This window comes from Zalophus californianus, chromosome X, assembly GCF_009762305.2.
Source record: "Zalophus californianus isolate mZalCal1 chromosome X, mZalCal1.pri.v2, whole genome shotgun sequence".
Taxonomy (NCBI): domain Eukaryota; kingdom Metazoa; phylum Chordata; class Mammalia; order Carnivora; family Otariidae; genus Zalophus; species Zalophus californianus.
Window position 1 is genome coordinate 16,024,864 of NC_045612.1, and position 19,489 is coordinate 16,044,352.

Genomic DNA, 19,489 nt, shown 5'->3' on the forward strand with positions numbered 1-19,489 from the left:
AATGCTTGTTAGTCACCAATGGGCTCCTTTGCTTTGGTTTTAAAGAAAATTCACATATATGACTTTGCTCCTAGAGAAGATGAAAGGACCTGCAAACAGGTGCATTCTCCGTGAAAAGACTAACACAGTATACCCAAGCCTTAAATAAAGTAAAGCAAAGCACTCTGACGTGATTATGGACAAATCGTTAAACTTCTTAAAACCGGGGTATCCTTCTAAGTCTCAAAGCATCATATGGGAGAGGATCCAAAGTTTTAACAGGGCAGACCAAAGTCTGAACCAACTTCAGTCAAAGATGGCTTGACACCAGCTACCCTGGAGGTCACATCAAGTGGATACAGGTGGAACACTAGACCTGAATTTCAGTGTCCAAATCTGGCTTCTTCCACGGGAATCCTCGTCCAACCCAACCTTTATTACGGACTTCGGCGGCTCAGTTTAATACGCTTAAACTCTGAAATATAGGGCGCCTGGGTGGCTCAGATGGTTAAGCGTCTGCCTTCGGCTCGGGTCATGATCCCAGGGTCCTGGGATCGAGTCCCGCATCGGGCTCCTTGCTCAGCAGGGAGTCTGCTTCTCCCTCTCCCCCTGCCTCTCCCCCTGCTTGTTCTCTGTCTCTCTCGCAAATGAATAAATAAAAATCTTAAAAAAAACCACTCTGAAATACGGTTGATATGTATGTGAATTTATAATCCTGTAATGGATAAAGAAGGTACTTTTTTTTAAAAGATTTTATTTATTTGAGAGAGAGAATGAGAGAGAGAGAGAGCATGAGAGGGGGAAGGGGCCGAGGGAGAAGCAGACACACTGCCGAGCAGGGAGCCCGATGTGGGACTCGATCCCGGGACTCCAGGATCATGACCTGAGCCGAAGGCAGTCGCTTAACCCACTGAGCCACCCAGGCGCCCAAAGAAGATACATTTTAAAAATTAAAAAAATGTAACATGCAATCAGTCAATGTTCCTTCCCATCGATGGACTATTCTTACAAGTGGTTCTCTTATAAAAAGTTCTTACAGACCGTTCCTTCACATTAACTACATAATACTTTATTTCACTGAAAAGAAAATGATTTCAGTAATATTGTGTGCACGTGCGTGTTTCTCTAGAAGACTTCTCAGCTTCCTTCACAAGTGCTATACGAACTCTGATCGAAGACGGCTGAAGAATCCAAGACTCTGGAGATTCCACTTTTCAAGAGTCCTGTGAGGACCCTTCCTCTAAGTGAGGCAGTTTCTCTCCTCCAGTGAAAATGAATTCCTTCTGTATCAGAGGCTGGGAAAGCTAGGCCATGTCCAAGAGGTCAAAATTAAGTCCATTAAATCCCAGCGCCGGACTTAGTCACCATAGAGACAGGGGAGGTAAATAAACCAGTAACCTTAACAAATGGGCTGCACCTTTGCCAGACAGATCTCTGACTTACCATTATTTTTACTTAAGTATCTCTCAGTCCAAACATAACTGACGAGGAAGACTACAAAACCAAACAGAACTGGGCCCAAAAGCAATAGGAATGCTCATGCAGGCAAAGGGCAGGCAGAGTCAAGAGCTACCCCCCCCCAAGTAATGTGCTCTCTGTTCCCCTTGAACGACGATTGCAACATGAAGCTCCAGAGGCAATGACATATGGGGAAAATATGTGGTGCTCAAGCCAGAGGAAACCATGTCAGAAAAGAAAAACAGACACGAAGTAACTGACCTAATTAAAGGAGAAAAGAACACTTACGGCAGGGAAACAAGTCTATCTGACACAGGGAACCCAGCTGGAGGGGGGTGGGCGCTGTACAGAGGCTCGGGACACCAGAGCCGAGTTCTGTCACTTAGCTCAGTGCCACCAGAAGATGAACTAGGCATTGCCCTTGCGTCTCCAGTAAGGAAAAAAAAAAAGCTCAGGGACAAAGATTTACACTCGACCACGTGGGACACCAAGATGCCTCTCTACCAACCACAGAAAACAGAAGAAAAATGGGAGAAGAGAAGGAAAAGGGAAGAAAACCAGAAGCGGAGGATGATGGGACAAAGCAGCAAGTAGGAACCCTGTCATCAGAACCCCAGGTCTAGGCTCTCGGCAGGCGTCCTCACCATGTTTCATAGTCTCACAGGTATTCACTCAACACCAACGGCTTGTGACACGAGTGAAGGAGGTGAAAGCCGAGGAAGCTCAACCTCGAAGCGAGCCGTAGACTTCTGGTACAATGTACAAACCACAGGAGAGTAATACGGAAAAAAAACCTCAAATGAAGTGTTACCCCTCGCTCTTGTCCGCATGCACACGGCTCTTCACAAGGCCATCATCACAGCACATCAAGTTTACATCGTGCACTTTCTAGCAAGGCTGTGTTACACAATATCTTCTGTGTCCGTCTGCACGCCTCAAGATGATCATTTTGAGCAGATTCACGGAATTCCACTGCACAGATGTATCCTAATGGCTTAACCAAGAGTCCTTCTAGAGTACATAAACCATTTCTCTAATGTTGGACACGTAAATTCTTCCAAACTTTTTGTCCATGCAAATACCCCTGTGATGAATACCTGTAACATACAGCTTTCATTCTCTTCTCTTAGAACAATTTGTTTCTTAGAACACATTGCCCAAAATAGGATTACTGGACCAAGGGGTACCAATCTTTGGGACTGTGGCCATAAACTGCCAAATAATGTTCCAAAAGGCTTATTACCAACTTACAGTGCTACCAGCAGTGAGTGTTTCTCAGTTTCGAGGCAACCAACCATATGAGCTCTAGGTTTTCCTTTTGTTTTTATTGACTTAATAGGTGAAAAATACACCTTTGTGACATTTGAATATGCTTTTTCCTTTGCATACGAATGAGGTTGAACATTTTTCCATGCATTTGTTCACTCTGTGATACAACGTGCGTGTCTTTTACCCTTCTACCTACTGGAGAATTCATTCAACCAACAGTTATGGAGCAACTACCATCAGCCAGGCAAGTGCCAGGCCTTACAACCTCTATGAGCTCTGCGCATGATATGGAAATTAACTATCTTATCAAATGCACCACAAACTTTTCCTGGTGTATTTTCCTTTCATTATTTTCCCCAGCTTTCCTGAGGTTTAATGAACAAGAATTGTACATATTTCTGAAGGTAAACAACAAGATGATTTGACATAGGTATACACTGTGAGCTGATTACCACAATCAAGTTAGTTCACACATCTGCCACCTCAGAGCTCCTCTTTCTTGTGTGGGTGGTTAAGAACACTGAAGATCCACTCTCTCAGAAAATTTTTATATATTTGAGTCTGTTGATACTCTTCCTTTCTGACTACCTTCTATCATTTTATAGCTTACAAGGTTATCATTTATCCAGGGACTTGATAACTGTCCTGTTTTCTGTCATCTTATTTATAAGTTTTCTAAGCGTCTCACAAATATATTCTCCTACAGTTACAAAATTCACAGCTCTAATTCCTACTTTGTGGTTCTCCAGCTTTAACATGTGTAGCTATTTTACTGTAAGTACTTAATTTAAAGCACATTTTAAAATAAAATTTATCTTTTACACGGCTATGTCGTATTAAAAATAATGGACTTTTGGGGCACCTAGGTGGCTCAGTCGGTTGAGCATCCAGCTCTTAACTTCAGCTCGGGTCATGATCTCAGAGTTGTGAGATCGAGCCCCGCACTGGGCTCCACACTCAGTGGGGAGTCTGCTTGCGATTCTCTCTCTCCCTCTCCTTCTGCCCCTCCCTACCTCTCCCCCCCACACCTCAAGTAAATAAATCTTTAAAAGATTTTTTTATTTATTTGAGAAAGAGCGAGAAGAGTTGAGAGTGAGCAAGGTGAGGAGCAGAGGGAGAAGCAGGAACAGGGAGCCTGACACAGGCAGGGCTTGATCCCGGGACTCTGGGATCACGACCTGAGCCGAAGGCAGCCACTTAAGCGACTGAGCCACGCAGGTGCCCCAATAGATAAATCTTAAAAAAAAAAAACAAAACAAAACTGACTTTCTAAACTTACCGTACTGGTGGAGTGAACTAGAAGTGAACTCAGGTTTACCTATGAAGATTCAACCACAAATAGCCTGTCCAAGATCTCCTTTCTCTTTCTAGGGCCAAAGAAAAAGATGTGTAGAAACATCACTGCACGACTGCTTTTTCTTAGGATTTTAGGTTTGAGTCCCTTTGCTATTCAAAGGGACGTGGGTCCTCGGACTAGCAGTGGTACAATCCAGTGCTTATTGGAACTGGGCAATCTCAGGCCCTTCCCCAGACCTCCCGTGTTAGAATCCACGTGTGAAAGTTTGAGAAAAGCTGGGGGAAAGAGCACAGGAATCCCCCAAACTCTGTTAATGCTCCTCCTTCTTAATCAGACACCATCAGAAGGTAGCTCTCTCCTCAAATGTTTACCCTCAACCCTTTTTTGGGAAGTCATCTCCACACCCCATGTGGGGCTTGGACTCACAACCCCAAGGTTAAGAGTCACACGCTCTACTGACCAAACCAGCCAGGCGCCCTAATCCTCAGCCCTCTTAATGCATGCCCTTAAGTTAAAATGAGTATCACCCAACATCATGTACCTGAAAATTAAAAGCTAATACTTTGAAAGGATGGCTCTCCGTCTGGAGCCTCAACTTCATCTAGACCGGAGGTTGAAAGCTTACATGCCTCTAAGAGCCAAGCAGGTCTGAAAAATGAGTAAAACACACAGATAACGGCCACCGACCCCTGTCCTTGGGATCGAGGAGGTAAGAGGGTGGCAGGAGCTACGGCAAATTTCAGAGCTCGCCTTCCATCTGAAGACACAGCAGCTACTCGGCTCTGCCGCCGAGTGTTGCCCAACAGGAATGCAGGCTCGATGTTACCAGATCTTCCGATATTTCAAAAGAAGCTCAAAGTCTGGGTTTTTAAAACATGTGAAATCTCTCAATTTTTAAATGCTGGCAATTCACTTAAAATTTTAAAAGAACACCTCTGTGTGCCAGATTCAGCCCACCAGTTTGAGACCTTGGCTCTAGACTGATGATTTCCAAATTCTTTAAGCTTGTGTAACCCATCTGTGCTGGTTTTCATGCTTACTTGCTGGTGCACCAAGAAGAGAGGTCACATCAATATGAATGGTACAAACCAAACCACTTTGACTACTAGATTTTAAATTTTTGTTTTGTGAATATTACACACTGCCAAATCAATAACGAAAGTGACCATATGTCAGTGATACAAATATTTCCTAGATGTGAAATACATGTTTAATTCATTCACTACATAGTCCCTACTACAGAAACAAATACATAGAATACCCAGCTCATGGGTGTGTTAACAATTATGTTGGGTTCGGGGCGCCTGGCTGGCTCAGGCAAAGGAGTATGCGACTCTTGATCTCGCGGTTGTGAGTTCGAGCGCCACGCTGGGTGCAGAGATGACTTCAACGAACCAACGAGTGAATGAATCAATGAATCAACGAATGAATAAGTAAATAAAAAGTTTAAAAAAAAAAGAATTACGTTGGGTTTAAGTTTTCATTCCAAGTAATTCCATAATTAAAAGGTGGCCAAATGAAATAATTTCAAATTCTTGAACGATTAGGTTGACCTGTGACAAATGCTGTATTAAACATAAGTTGGGACTCATTATTTAAAAAACAAAATATCCTCACGTGAAAACTGCAAAACTCCAATTTTCTTAAACCATTCAAGTGTTCCGAGCAAACTTAAACAATGTAGTGTGAATATGCAATTTACATTTGCTTTCATTTTGGGGGCATTTGGGTTCCAGGCACAGCTGCGTCCCCAGCACTATGCTCGCATGCTTCATTATTTGCACATGCCTCGCCGGAGGTGGCATAAATCACAGGCTCAGAGAGCAGACTGGCGACAGGGACTTTGATCTGCCCCCCTGAACCCATCCGGGCCTACTCAATATTGGGCAATTTAATTAAAAAGGAAAATCAACTTTTGGCTTCCCCCTCTGCAAACAGGAAAAGCATCAAGGGATGGCCTACACTTGAAGAGCGTGAGACCAAAATGCGGTATTCTTTGTCTTTGGCCCACTTGCAGGGGATCTTGCAGGGGCAGCGCACACCTTGGCTCCTTGCACCCGGGACAGCTGACTGGGTCGGCCCGACCCTCTCACGTGGGCCTACGCTCCTGGCCTCGTACTCAGTAGGGCTGGGGGAATGAACCAATCAGGACGAGGAGTGAAGGAAGGTGACAAGATAGAGCTGCATCGTGACCACTGCACTGCTTCCCGTCAGGCCCTATAGATTCCCGCCACAGGGAAACAGCATTCAACAGATTCCATCGAGTCACCAGAGAAAACTCACTGCTCTAAAAGGAAACCCACAGATGCTAAGTTTTGGTTAAATTAAAGATGTCACGAGGGTGGTTTAGTATCACAAAACCGCTTCAAGTATGTACTCAAAAGCCTCCAATGAAAAGGTTTCCTTCTGAGAACACGCACAGGTTCTGTGGAAGCTTTCTCTGATGAAGTGTATCGGAGTTGTAGAGGGCCAACGAAGTTGATGGGCTGTGCCCTTCTGTGGCCCTCCTTAAACAATCTAGTCTCTGTTGCTGCGGGAAAAGAGAGGCATGGGCTGTTGGTGGGGGGGGGGGGGAGGGCACAGAGCTGCACCGTCTGCTCCTCAGACAGAGAGCACCGTGCTCCCAGCTGCCCTCGGGCTCCTCAGAGGATGGTGAGAGTCACGGTTCTGCTCTGGTGTTCTCTACTGGAGGAAGGCCTAAGATTTTATTTGAAGACCGGTTTCTATCATTATAAAAACGAAAGTCTGAAAACTACCCTTTTAGGTAAAGGCTACAGACGACAGCCACAGCAGGGCCGAGACCCTCGGAGGGCAGAGTCGAGAATGCTCGTGGCTGAGAAGCTGCTGACGCTTTTGTCTTTGGGCCAGTTGGAAGCCCCGGGCCCTGGGAAGATCTGCCAGCTTCCATGTAATTGAGGAAACTGACAAAATTCAGATTAAACGGTCCTAAAAATCTGTCCTACGTTTTTTATCCTTTAAGGTATGAATATCTATATATTTCAAAACATGTGAAGAATTCTACAGCAAGTCGGCGTCAGGGAAACAACAACGGCCAGCTCGTGAGCCTCTACCCTCACTGAAATCAACGCCCTACATCGAATGTGAGACTGAGCCCGGGGGGCGGGGAGGCAAAAGCAAAAATGCAGCAAGCCTTGGATGGATGGAAAGTGCAAATCCTGAGTAGTCTGGCGCTGGCACATGTCACCTCCTCTCCCGCAAACGTGTGGGGGAGGCTGGGGCCCAGAAAGCAGAAAGCCCAGGGCCCCTGGCGCTGGGCCTGGATGAACCATCTTTGAGATTTGCAAAGGTGAATGCCCCGCCTCTCCGGGAGAGCACAGTAACCCTGAATCATCCCAGAGTTCGACGTCAGCCCTGCGGGCTGAACGAAGACGAAGGAGGACATATGCTAAAGTGAAAGGGTTGCCCAAGGCTCCGAACTTCGGTTCCGATCTGCAAGCAGCGTGCTGGCCCCCGCTGACGTAACGCCACGGAAGCCCTCTCGGGCGTTCCTACCCTGCATCTTGCAGGACCAGCACACACCTTGGCTCCTTGCGCCCCGGACAGCTGACTGGGTTGGCCCGACCCTCTCACGTGGTCGCCTGGGCAGCAATCTCCTCCCTCGATGCCACTACTGCTCCGCGGAGCTTTCCTGCTCCCTACTGTCCACGCTGGGGCATGAGCACCTCTTGATTCTCAGGCAGACCTTCTAACAGTTCTCTTGTGCTTGGCACATTCACTTTTCGCGCCCCCAAATTAAAAGCTAATGAGATTTTTCTCCCCCCTCGAAAAGACCTTCCCCAGAGAGCTAATATTTAGGATAAGCAGGGATATTGGTTGGATCAATTAAAATGAATCCTCTTCAGTCTACTATACAAATAAAGTTTTTTTTTTTTTTTTTTTTTTTTTTACAGTGTCGACCCCAACATCACCCATTGAAAGGCTGAAGATCGGTGTTCGAATTTGTGACAATCAGTGAAACTTACCTCACGCTGGACGTGTGGACACTGGGATGTAGTGAGCAAGGGCTGGACACAGTGGACAACCACTTCCAATGCGCCTAAGTCAGGAAAAAATGAGAAGCAAGATGCAAAGGTAACTTTTCAGAAGAAAAGAAACTCTGAAAACAAAAACAAAAACAAAACACCCCAAAGTCTACTTCTTTTGAAATGCCTCACAGTTAACACCTTCTACTTTGTATTTACAACCCTCAAAGTTAAACCGCCAAGACGTTCCGCATATTTCCCCACTGTCTGTTTATCATCTAACATTCGCACCGGCGGTGGATCTGGCCCCCTCATTATCAGGCTGTATTAGCTCAAACACTCAGCATTGTTAGCACAGTGAGCTCATGGCCTATTTCAGTTTTAAATTAACATTTGGCAATCACCCGGGTAATCAAAACAAATGACTCAGTCGTTTAGAATAGACTTATTAGTTGAGCCTTTTTTTCCCCCCTCTTTTAACATCTTTAGAATATTTTGCCACAGGAGGGCTCGGATCCAGGCAGAATGTAGAACACAAGTCACCAGAGGAATATTTAGAGGTGTTGCCATGGAGACGAGGTGCTGCATGACCACTGAAGTTATCTCCAATCAACAATGGCATTAGGATGCGGGCAGGCGAGCAGGCTCATCCCGGCCAGGGGCGGAGGGCTCACATCACTAGGAAACAGGTGTGCCCTGTGCTTTTCCCATCACCCAAGCAAAGACAGTCCCCTGACACGCCACCCTCCACAGAGGCACCTCGCTGCCTTACCCCGCCCCCCCCCCCCCCATAAGGGCCGGCTGGGGCTAAAGCGAAAGGAGGTGCGTGAAATCCTGAAACACAGACCAAGAGCACCTTTACATCAACTGTGAAATGGACATGAGCAAATGAGAACTGAGGAAAAGATGGCTCCCTGAGAGTAGGGCCCCCCATCTGTTCTGTTCCCTGCTCTATCTCCATGCCTGGAACAGTGTCTGATGGACACGCAGGAGACTCTCAGAAAGTATCTGTGGAGCGGTGTCTGGGTGGTGCAGTTGGCTAAGCCTCCGATTCTTGGTTTTGGCTTTTGGGTTGTGAGATCGATGTGGGGCGGGGGGGGGGGGGGGAGCCTGACTGACGCTCCTCCCCTTGCACTCTTTCTCTAATAAAAATTTTTTTTTTTTAAAAAGAAGTATCTATGGAACAACGCAGGGCAGACATAAACCACGGATTATAACCAGGCTCATGAATGCCCACCTCCCGCCCCCAACCAACCATTTCTGGGTTGCTCACCCAACAAGCAGGGGCTAGAGAGTTTTAAAAGCGTTGTGTGCTGGAAAAGCAGTAGCTGGTCCAGTTAGTTCAACAGGCCGACGGGTTCGTCTGTGTAGAGATCTTAATGACAACTGTCACACTGAAGATAACCCTTCCCAACTCAGGACGGACAAGGGTGCTGACTAGAGGGACAGGTTCTTGGGTCCCAGATCAGAAGCCCAGAGGAAGGCAATCTGCTGCCAAGAGGCCAAGAGCTAGCTTTCAAAAGCAAATGTCTGAAAGGGACGGACTTCAAAGAAACACCTTCTAGTCCCCTTCCCACTTCTATTTACCTAGAGCTGGCATTTTCACATTCTGTCATATGAATATGTGTTACTTGTTTCAGGTTGTGTGTCGTCCATCCTACGGACCCTGAAGTGTCTTTGTCTTGGGGGCAGGGCCAGAAACCCCACCTCTCTTTCCTGACCCTACTTATTAGCAGGGCACAGAAACATATACAGAAAAGGCTTCGCCCCGTCTCCTTTCCCACTACCCACAACCCATTCGCACGGAACTCACTGTTTCTAGAAGGTGCCACACCCTTTCATGCTGGGGTGCGAATGCAGCATGGCACAGCTGTTCACACCTGGGCTCAAACACCGGCCCTGCCTCACAGCCACTGTACAACCTCTGAGCCTCATAATGGGAAGCTATCTCACAGAGCAGCTGTTTGGCAGGAGGGCAGCGCCTCACACAGACAGGGCGCTGAACAGGAGACAGGCCATGATCAGCCCCAGGATCGCAGGCGCACCCTAAAAATGGTATCAAACTCGGGGCGCCTGGGTGGCTCAGTCGTTCAGCGTCTGCCTTCGGCTGAGGTCGTGATCCCAGGGTCCCGAGATCGAGCCCCACATCAGGCTCCCTGCTCCGCAGAAAGCCTGCTTCTCCCTCTCCCGCTCCCCCTGCCTTGTGTTCCCTCTCTCACTGTGTCTCTCTCTGTCAAATAAATAAACAAAATCTTTAAAAAAAAAATAAAAATGGTATCAAATTCGGATAACAATTTCAGGCACTGCCACAAACACCTGGCACCAAATACGCCCCCGTTCAGATTCAACCCAATGTAAACTTCGAACCCAAATCCATCCCACACCAGCCTTAATACACTATTTCATTCTACTCCCCCTTCTGGAATGGATTTTTCCTGGACATGGGATTTGATACACACTGGGCTCTACCCGGGGGAATCGGTTCTGAGCTTAAAGAAGCGGAAGAGCTTCTTCCCTAACACCCCAACCCTGCCAGGACCTTTTCCTGCCTTCTCGGTCTGCTCCCCAACCTCTACAAGTTCAGGCTCCGAGAGGCGGGTGGGGGAGGGGCAAAAGACCCGGCTTCTAGCAACCACACTAAGACCCGGGTTCTCCTTTCCGTAGGGAATCCTTGCATGTCATGTCCCCACACACCCTCCAGAGGGCAGAAGAGAAAGGCCCAAAGGCTGAGCAGGCAGAGTTCTCACACTGGGGTCCCCCATGGGCCCCCCCCGCCCCCCCCAGAGTTAGCAGAGCCATAGTTCGTGCTTTCCCTATCAAGCACTAGACCGCCAAGGGCAATAACAACGTGCACTGAGATTTCACCAGCATCTGTATCTCCGCCTCACTTTACCGCCGGGGCTAGTGTGGCCCACTGAACATGGAGTCGGGGAGGGGAAGATGAAGACGCTCGTGGCAGGTGGGAGTTGGGTACCCCTCCTGATCCGCGGTGTGTGACCGTGCCTCTGAACAGACATCATACAGATTGTGTTGACGACTGTGCACAAGTCAAAGAATAAAAACCCAACGGCAGCCAAACACACTGGGTATAATGTGATGACAGCAAAGTCAAACCCAAACACTTTAGGGTTAGTCATGCTTTAAAATAAATCACGTTCCTCTCATCCCACCCTGACAAAATTAATAAGTGAAATTACGCAAACCATTTGTATGATTCCAGAAGAAGCCAGCAGCTATGTTCTAGTGACACTGAACATACGTAATCATTCTCCTTCAGGTTTGAACAATAGTTTATCGGGGTCACAGACAGTGGTGACCCCACCACTACTGACAGCCAAGCTTAAACGATCCCCAGATCACCAGTCAACTGGGTGAATTACGTGGAAAAAGAAAATCCAGAGCCAGCAGCTGTTTGAATGAACCTGAAAGACCAGTTGAATCAATCAAAACGGATGAGCCCCACAGATTCATTGTCTCCTCTAAATTCTCTGAAATGTGATTGTCATGGTAACCATTCCTTAATCATGCTCTTCAGACTATTCTCTCTTACCTAAGAAACCAAAGAGCGGTGAACCCCAAACGTCTTCATCAGGTACACTTAGCATGGCAACGGGCAGCTCAGACGTCTCATTTTTCCTACTTTTATTCAGGTGCTCACACTACTACGGTAGTCAGAAACACTGGCATTTGCGCTGTGCAAAACACATGTTAAATGTTACCATAAATGCAATAAATACAAATGAGCTGGCCACGGGCTCGTTTCCTTTAGCAGAACTGATAAACTGGCTGTCATTCAGCAAAATAATTTCTTGGTAAAAATAAACACAGAAGAAAGATGCCTCATTTGTAGTAATTTCAACATAATTAAGATCTGTAACGTCATCAGATCTTTAACAACATATTAACTTAATAAACAAAAGCCGAAAGGATATTACGTTACAGAAATGCAATAAAATCTAATTTTGTTTTTATATTAGGATTTAGTATAGAGTATATCACAAAACATACTCTGGAATATCATTTATTTATTCCACACAAGTTTCTAATCTTCATTTTATATGTTATAATCATAATATTCTTCACAATTTTTTCTTTGTTTTACTTATCAATTTATTTTGAAGATCATTCCATATTGGTATACACAGAGCTGCCTCATTTTTAAATAGCTGTCTGGTAGTCCATTGTAGGGGAGTACTATTGTAAGTTTATTTTTTTAAATTTTTTTTTAACTATGTCTAGCTTTTTTTTTTTTTTTTTTTTTTTTTTACAGAGAGAAGGAGAGTGAGAATCCTAAGCAGGTTCCCCGCCGCGGGGCTCAATCTCATGACCCCGAGAGATCATGACCTGAGCCGTAATCAAAGAGTCAGATGCTTAACCAACTGAGACACCCAGGCACCCCACTTTATTTTTATTTCCATTAACTTATTTTTTTCTATTAATTTATTTTTATTTTTTGAGTCTAGCGGACACACAATGTTACACTAGTTTCAGGTGTACAACACAGTGATTCAACAAGTCTACACGTTAGGCTGGGCTCACCATTATTCTACACAATTTGGAAAGAGAAAGGTTTGATCCTTATTCAGTTTCAGAAAAGATACGTTATATTTTTAAAAGATATCCACTAGATACACTACACGTTTAAAGTTGTGATCACTCTAGATCTTTTCCCTAGATTTTTACAGTTCCTTCAGAAAACTAAAAAGTGTACAGCTTTACCAAATTTAGAGTGATGAGCCATTTTTAAACCTTGCATTGAAATACACATAACACTTTAAAATATTGAATTTGTTTTTATAGGTTGCCAAACTAGGTAAGGAAAGGTGCCTTTCCTTCCCGATATAGCATGACCTATAAATCAACAAAAGGTGGAAAGGTGAGCAGTGCCCTCACCATGACCCAAATAAACACTAAGAAGCCCTTTCCATGGGGCCATTAAGCGTCTGCCTTCGGCTCAGGTCATGATCCCGGGGTCGTGGGATCGAGCCCTGCATAGGGCTCCAGCCCTGCATCAGGTTCCCTGCTCAGCGGGGAGTCTGCTTCTCCCTCTCCCTCTGCTGCTCCCCCTGCTTGCGCTCTCTCTCTCTCTCTCTCTCTCTCTCTCAAATAAATAACATCTTAAAAAAAAGAATACTTAAGAATAAAAAAGCCATCAATAACAGAAAAGGGGACACTAAAATTATCAGGCATCAGGAACAAATGTGAACAATGCAAAACAAAACAAATCAAATGGCGAAATCCAGCAAGAAAAATGAAGTGGCAAATATTTGCTAAAGTCAAAAGGTAAAACCTTAAAATTCTTGTCCTTTGCCCTAATGTCCAATGGTATTTTTGTTTTGTTTTAAAAATATGAAGATTGATGTCCTTTCAATGACTATTACAACAGCTCCCAAATAAAACAAATGATAAAATAAAAATTCACTTAATTGACTGATAGGCTCGAATTAGTCATTGCCAAGTTTACGACTTTCCCACAACTCCAAGCATTCTTTCGTTAAGAGACAGGATTGTTTCCCCTGCCATGATGACTGTGGGTAGCTTTCTGGGTGACTACAGTTCTGTATTTTTACATAACTCACTGGGGAATACCAGCTCCCTAACTCAAAGGATGAGCACAGATCCATAGAATGTGACAATTCTGATAGAAGCATCTAGAGTGCTGGCTCTCTCAGAAGTTTGAGAGGAAGTACTGGGTCAAAGACATTTTAATACTGCCCTCACTCCCACAAACCATCACCCAGTCACGTCTGTTTGTCCTGCCAAAGAGCCTCCAGACCTTCTCTTCCTTACAATCTCAAGTCCGTGATCCTAATTTGGCCCATCACCACTTCACACCTGGACCACTTCATCAGACATGCCCTCTTCTTCATACAGCTGCCAGAATAATTTTTCAAATGTACCACCTTGAATGCATCGCTCCCTTCCCAAACCTTCCTCCATCATAATCTAAAGACCAAATTTCTAGCAAGAAATTCAAGGCCTTCCCATCAGACCCACTTTTCACCTTGCCCCATTCTCTACTCTGGCTTTGGCGGACTCCCGGCCAAAAGGTTTGTCACCACTGGGGAAGAACAGGTGCTTTGGCTCATGCCCCCCTCCCCTTAAACCAGAGATTCTCAAATTCTGGCTGCACCTGCAGAGCCAGAACCACTCGCGACGGCTGGGTGCCCCCCCCCCAACCAAATTCCCTCAGATGAATCTAATGTGTAACCAAATTTGAGAACCACTACCCCAAATTCCTCTAACCTGTAGCTGTGAAAGTTTAGTGGGCATCAGGGTCTCCAGGGGGAGTGGGAGTTGTCCAAACACAAAGTGTTGGGCCCCATCCCCAGTGTTTCTGATTCAGTAGGTCTGGGGCGGGCCCATGAATCTGCATTTCTAACAAGCTCCCAGGTGATGCTGATGGTCCAAGAACCCCACCTGGAGGAATAGTGGTCAGTAGTTAAAATTAGTAATAGTACACATATGTACTGTATACATACTACAGTTAACTATCGTGGGTACACTTCATTTGGCAAAAAAGAATGTACCATCTTCTGGAATCTCTTCCATGATTGGCAAACTTGGGCTGGGAGTCAAGACTCCCAGCTCTCCCCTCCTCCCCATCAGTTCCATACTCTCCACCACACCCTTCCCGTGTCTCTAACAACTTCTCCAATTAGAATGGAAATTTCTTGCTTGAAGAGATCACTTTTGTTTTTAGTAACTCTCCACAGCATCTAGCAAGCTTAGCCAAGTGCCTTGCACATAGAGTAAGCGCTCAGTAAACATTTGCTGATTTCATTTTATGACGTTCTCTGGCTCCTACTTTATAAGCTGGGTCTGGCACTCCGTGACCTGTTCCCTCACACGTGGGCAAATGGGCAGCCCTGCTCCAATCAATTAGCCACAGAGTAAATCCTCCACATCAGCGTGCACTCTGCTGGAATCTGCTACAGGGACAAGAATAAACACACAAAGAAAAATGGCAGGGGCTTTAAAAGTGGAAGGAGTGAGAACTTTATAAGGGGACGCAATTCCACTTTTGAGCTGCGTGTCAGAAAACACTTACAAAGTACCCCTAGGATCCGTCGTCCACCTCACAGTCCAGTGCAGCAGTAAAAAACCCCACCGTTAGGGAAGGGCGTTGCTCTCGTAGTTTGAATGCTTAGGCCAACAGTCCCCCAACTCTTTTGTGCTGAGGTCCTCCTTGTTCCTTAACAGAAAATCCACAAGGAACGGAATTACAGGTGAAGAGCAGACAGAGGGGAAGGAAGAGATGAGGCGCCAAAGGGCTGGGAGAGGCACTCAGGCAAGCAGCAAGGGGCAAGAGGATGTTGTCACAGGCGTGCCCGGCATGCCCCGGCCACTGCACCTGCCCGGCCCTTCCAGCTATTTCCCCTGCAGTTTGAGTGGGAGGAGCAAGACTACTGGAGGCCTCGAGACTCACCAAGCCTGTCTATACCTACGAGGCAAATACATTACGATGTGGTTGGATGGTCACTTTTGCCACATCTACGACAGCCAGGGATTTCTGTACCATCAAGTCAGCTGCAGGCCACGGTATCCATGGTGAGGGTGACCACAAAGAGTGCGCTGGCTGTGCCTCGATTTGGTCACCACTGGTAGAGAGTAACCCGTGATCTTGGCAGCTGACCTGGACTCCCCCAGCGTCCACATGGATTGTGTGACTCAGGGGAGAGCTTATTTCTGTGCCTAACAGAGGTAGGGGCACAGGAATCGTCGGTCAGTGAAACCACGTGGTGGCATCAAGAAAAAATACAAAGAAGTTTATCTAATAACAAGTGTGACGGTAAGTATACACAACAGATCCATACATAAAAAATTACTTCTGATACGTAAAATAAGTTTTAAATAGGTGAGCTCTAGGGCGCCTGGGTGGCTCAGTCGGTTAAGCGACTGCCTTCGGCTCAGGTCATGATCCTGGAGCCCCGGGATCGAGTCCCGCATCGGGCTCCCTGCTCGGCGGGGAGTCTGCTTCTCCCTCCGACCCTCCCCCCTCTCATGTGCTCTCTCTCTCTCTCTCTCTCATTCTCGCTCTCTCAAATAAATATCTTTAAAAAAATAAAAATAAAAACAAAAAAATAAATAGGTGAGCTCTATAACCAACTGTCCCCTTTCTTCGTATTTTTTCAGGCAACTCTGGAGTTTTTCACTCTGGGCCTAATCACAGACCCAATGGGACACATTCTTTGATCAACCACATCCCCAAGGTATCCGTTCCTTGGGTGATCACCTTCATTTATGTTCTAATCCTGGATGTCTTATCAGTTGTTTCTCTTCTAGTCTCCCTCAGTCTCAATGCCCCTCTCAGAACCCATCCCCTGACCTCTGCTTACTACCACCTGCCACAGAATGTTCTGTGGTTTTGGTTTAGTTTTTAAGTAAACTCTATCCCCAGCATGGGGCTCGAATTCATGACTCCGAGAGCAAGAGTTGCATGCTCCACCGAGCTGGCCAGGTGGCCCTAGAATGTTCTGTTTTTACAGCCAACTCAAGAAAGCAACACACACTTGCAGTTGCTCATAATAATCACCCGGTTTCAGTATATAGAAACCAATTACAGTAAGACCTTAAAAACCCTAATCTTCTCACCCGGGCTTCCTGGCAAGCTGGCCACAGTGAATAACTGCATGGAGGTTCTGGTGTTGGGTCTTATGCTACCACAAGCCATGCGATAGCCTTTGGCCCAAAGCAATCCAACTCTGGCCAGGATATTGGCTCAGAGTCGGCGTGAGCTCACCAATCGTCACTGTTGCTCATGACACCATAAGTACAGGGTCAAAAAAGGGATCATGGGATTGTAGGGCAGGGAATTATGTTAAGTCCAGGGCTCTTCTCCAACACAAAGATGGCATCATGTCCCAATGGTGGCAGACAAAGCAAGGCCCAACCCAATGCTCACGCAGACCTGTCCAGTAACTACTATGCAACCAGCCAGTGGTCAGCAAAACTGAGCCGCTCCCTTGGAAGCTCACCCTTCCACTTTGCGGGGGGAGGGGGCCCAGGATACCAGTTACATCACTCCAGGAGAAGCACTTCTCTTATGTTACTAGCACTGAAAAACACACACTGCACTTCTATCTGCAAGTTAACAGTAAAAAAAGTGCCTGATATAGTCTTTGTATTTCTGAATCTTAAAGGGTTTTTAAGTAGCTTTTGGGGGCAGTTTTAGGTTTGCAGGGAAATTGAGCAGAAAGTACAGTTTCCATCTCCCTCAACACCTCCCTCCCGATTTCCTTGGTTAATATTTTATATTACCGTAGCACGTTTGTCATAACCAATGAGCCAATATTCACACTTTATCATTCCTTAAAGTCCATAGTTTACATTGGTGTTGTGCATTCTACGGATTTTGACAAACGTTGAAGGTTTTCTCCCCTTTAGAGTACATGCTGAGGAGCGATGAATCACCTACCTTACCTCGAGACAATTGTAATTGCTTTAGCTTTGTAAAGGGAAGTTTCATAGGATTATAATGTAAATCATTTGCTTCTTTTTAATGATTCATGGTTTCAAAGTTTGTCCCTCCCATAGTCCACAAACACATTCACCTCTGATTATCTGAACACCAACCATTCACCACTCTCAAACCTCCAGCACGGCCCCAAACTTGAAAGGAGTCTGGAGAAATGATTGGACCACAAAACAAAAAGTAAGAAAAACAGCCTCCGAAATGATAGCTGACATGTTGGAATTAGTCAGTCTGTTGGCAACTCAGTCTGGAGAGGTTTATAAAAACAGCTCTGTCATGAGAAAGCAGAGCAGTGTGAGAGCAGGAGCATCAGGAGACGGAAAAGACAAGGAAGAAGAAAATGGGGAGCAGAAGACCGGGCAGGGCAGATGCAGTGGCATGCAGGAGCGACAGATGGACACTAGCTGGACAGCCAGATGCAGAGAACAGTGATGTGGACTGTTTTCGAGGGGGTAAGGGAGGAAGGGACAAACTGCATCTCAGTACTCTGGCCCCGAAATTGCCTAATTATTCTTCCATCTCAATATGTCAATGGGAAGGCAACGTTTAACATATCAAAAGCTTGCTTTGCACCTAAGCGCGGAAAGATGGTACGCCTTCCACCCACAAAAACATGCCCTCTGAAACCTTGTGGAAGACTCAAGGGATAGGGTTTGTTTATTCCTGTATACTGGTTATGTATATATGCTAGCTAGAGGTGTAAATGGAGAGAGATGCAAAATATTTACTCTCATTTTTTTCATTTTTACTTTGTAAGTGTGAAGCAAAATTCAAATTATTTTATTTGTCCTGTTCTTGGAGATTGTGACAGCTCATGGTAACTACTTTCGAAGAACATAGACCACTTTTCTGTTTTTATCAGAATCGTTTCTCTCTGGGCTGGAATCTGATCTTACAAAGTCGCTCTCACACCAAAGCAGATCAGTGCTTGCCTGAGGATGGGGGCAGAGAGAAGAACGTAAGGCCAAAGGAGCACAAGGAAAGTTTTGGGGGAGTGATAAAAATATCCTACCTCCTGATGGTGGCACTGGTTTAATGGGTGCATACATCTGCCCAAACTCATCAAACTGTATGCCTTAAGTGGATGCACTTTATCGTCCATAAATGATAATCAATGAAGTTGATTTTAAATTATCTCGATCATTCCACAATGTACATGTGCACCACATCATCATGTGGTACCCTTTAGACATATGCAATTTGTTGATTATTCTTTAATAAAGTAGGGGAAAATTTGACATTAAAAAAGGGGCTCTAGCTGGAAAAAAGGGGGGGCTCTAACAAAGGCAGACAGCTTTATCCGTAGATGCAAGTATAAACGTTCACCTCCTATTAGATATTTGGCTGCTTGGTTTCTTTCCTTCGTGTGGTGAGGGGTGCTTATTACTACATTGCAAAATTCCTTCCCAGGTCCAGGATTTGAAAATTTGAACTGACCCTGGCATCTGGAGATGCAGAATCGCTGACAAGGAACTTAGTGTCCCCTTAGCTTCCAGAAGCTACCTGGCTGAGGAACTGATCATTTTAGGTATTTGAAACTACAGTTATTTACAGGCTGTTTCTTAGAAGCTGTTGAAAAACATAAAATCATGTTAATTCAAATCTCTAAATCCACTAGCATGGCTTAGTGATGCAGAAATGTTTGGACTTGGGGCGCCTGGGTGGCTCAGTTGGTGAAGTGCCTGCCTTCAGCTCAGGTCATGATCCCAGGGTCCTGGGATCGAGCCCCGCATCAGGCTCCCTGCTCGGCGGGAAGCCTGCTTCTCCCTCTGCCTCTGCCTGCCACTCCCCCTGCTTGTGCTCACTCTCTGTCAAATAAATAAATAAAATCTTTAAAAAAAAAAAAGAAATGTTTGGACTTTATGGCTGCTATGTGTATGCCTGTGTCTACTTTTTGGTCTCTAGAACCTGGGAGGGGAGGAGACACTTGTTACTTCCCTTCACCTGGCCACGTATAGTGCAGGTGATGGATTATGCCTGGGTTTCACAAACAAGAATGATGTATAAAACCAATCCTCAGTGTCTTCC

At 45.7% G+C, this 19,489-nt stretch overlaps 1 protein-coding gene across 1 annotated transcript in view; it reads right to left on the reverse strand.

Moving 5' to 3' along the window:
• Window positions 1-19,489, reverse strand: part of FHL1 (four and a half LIM domains 1) — a 58,589-nt gene that overhangs the window by 30,819 nt on the left and 8,281 nt on the right. The window contains exon 2 of the mRNA XM_027608086.2: window positions 7,987-8,060. The gene's annotated coding sequence lies outside the window, so the exon portion shown is untranslated. The remainder of the gene's footprint in view (window positions 1-7,986; window positions 8,061-19,489) is intronic.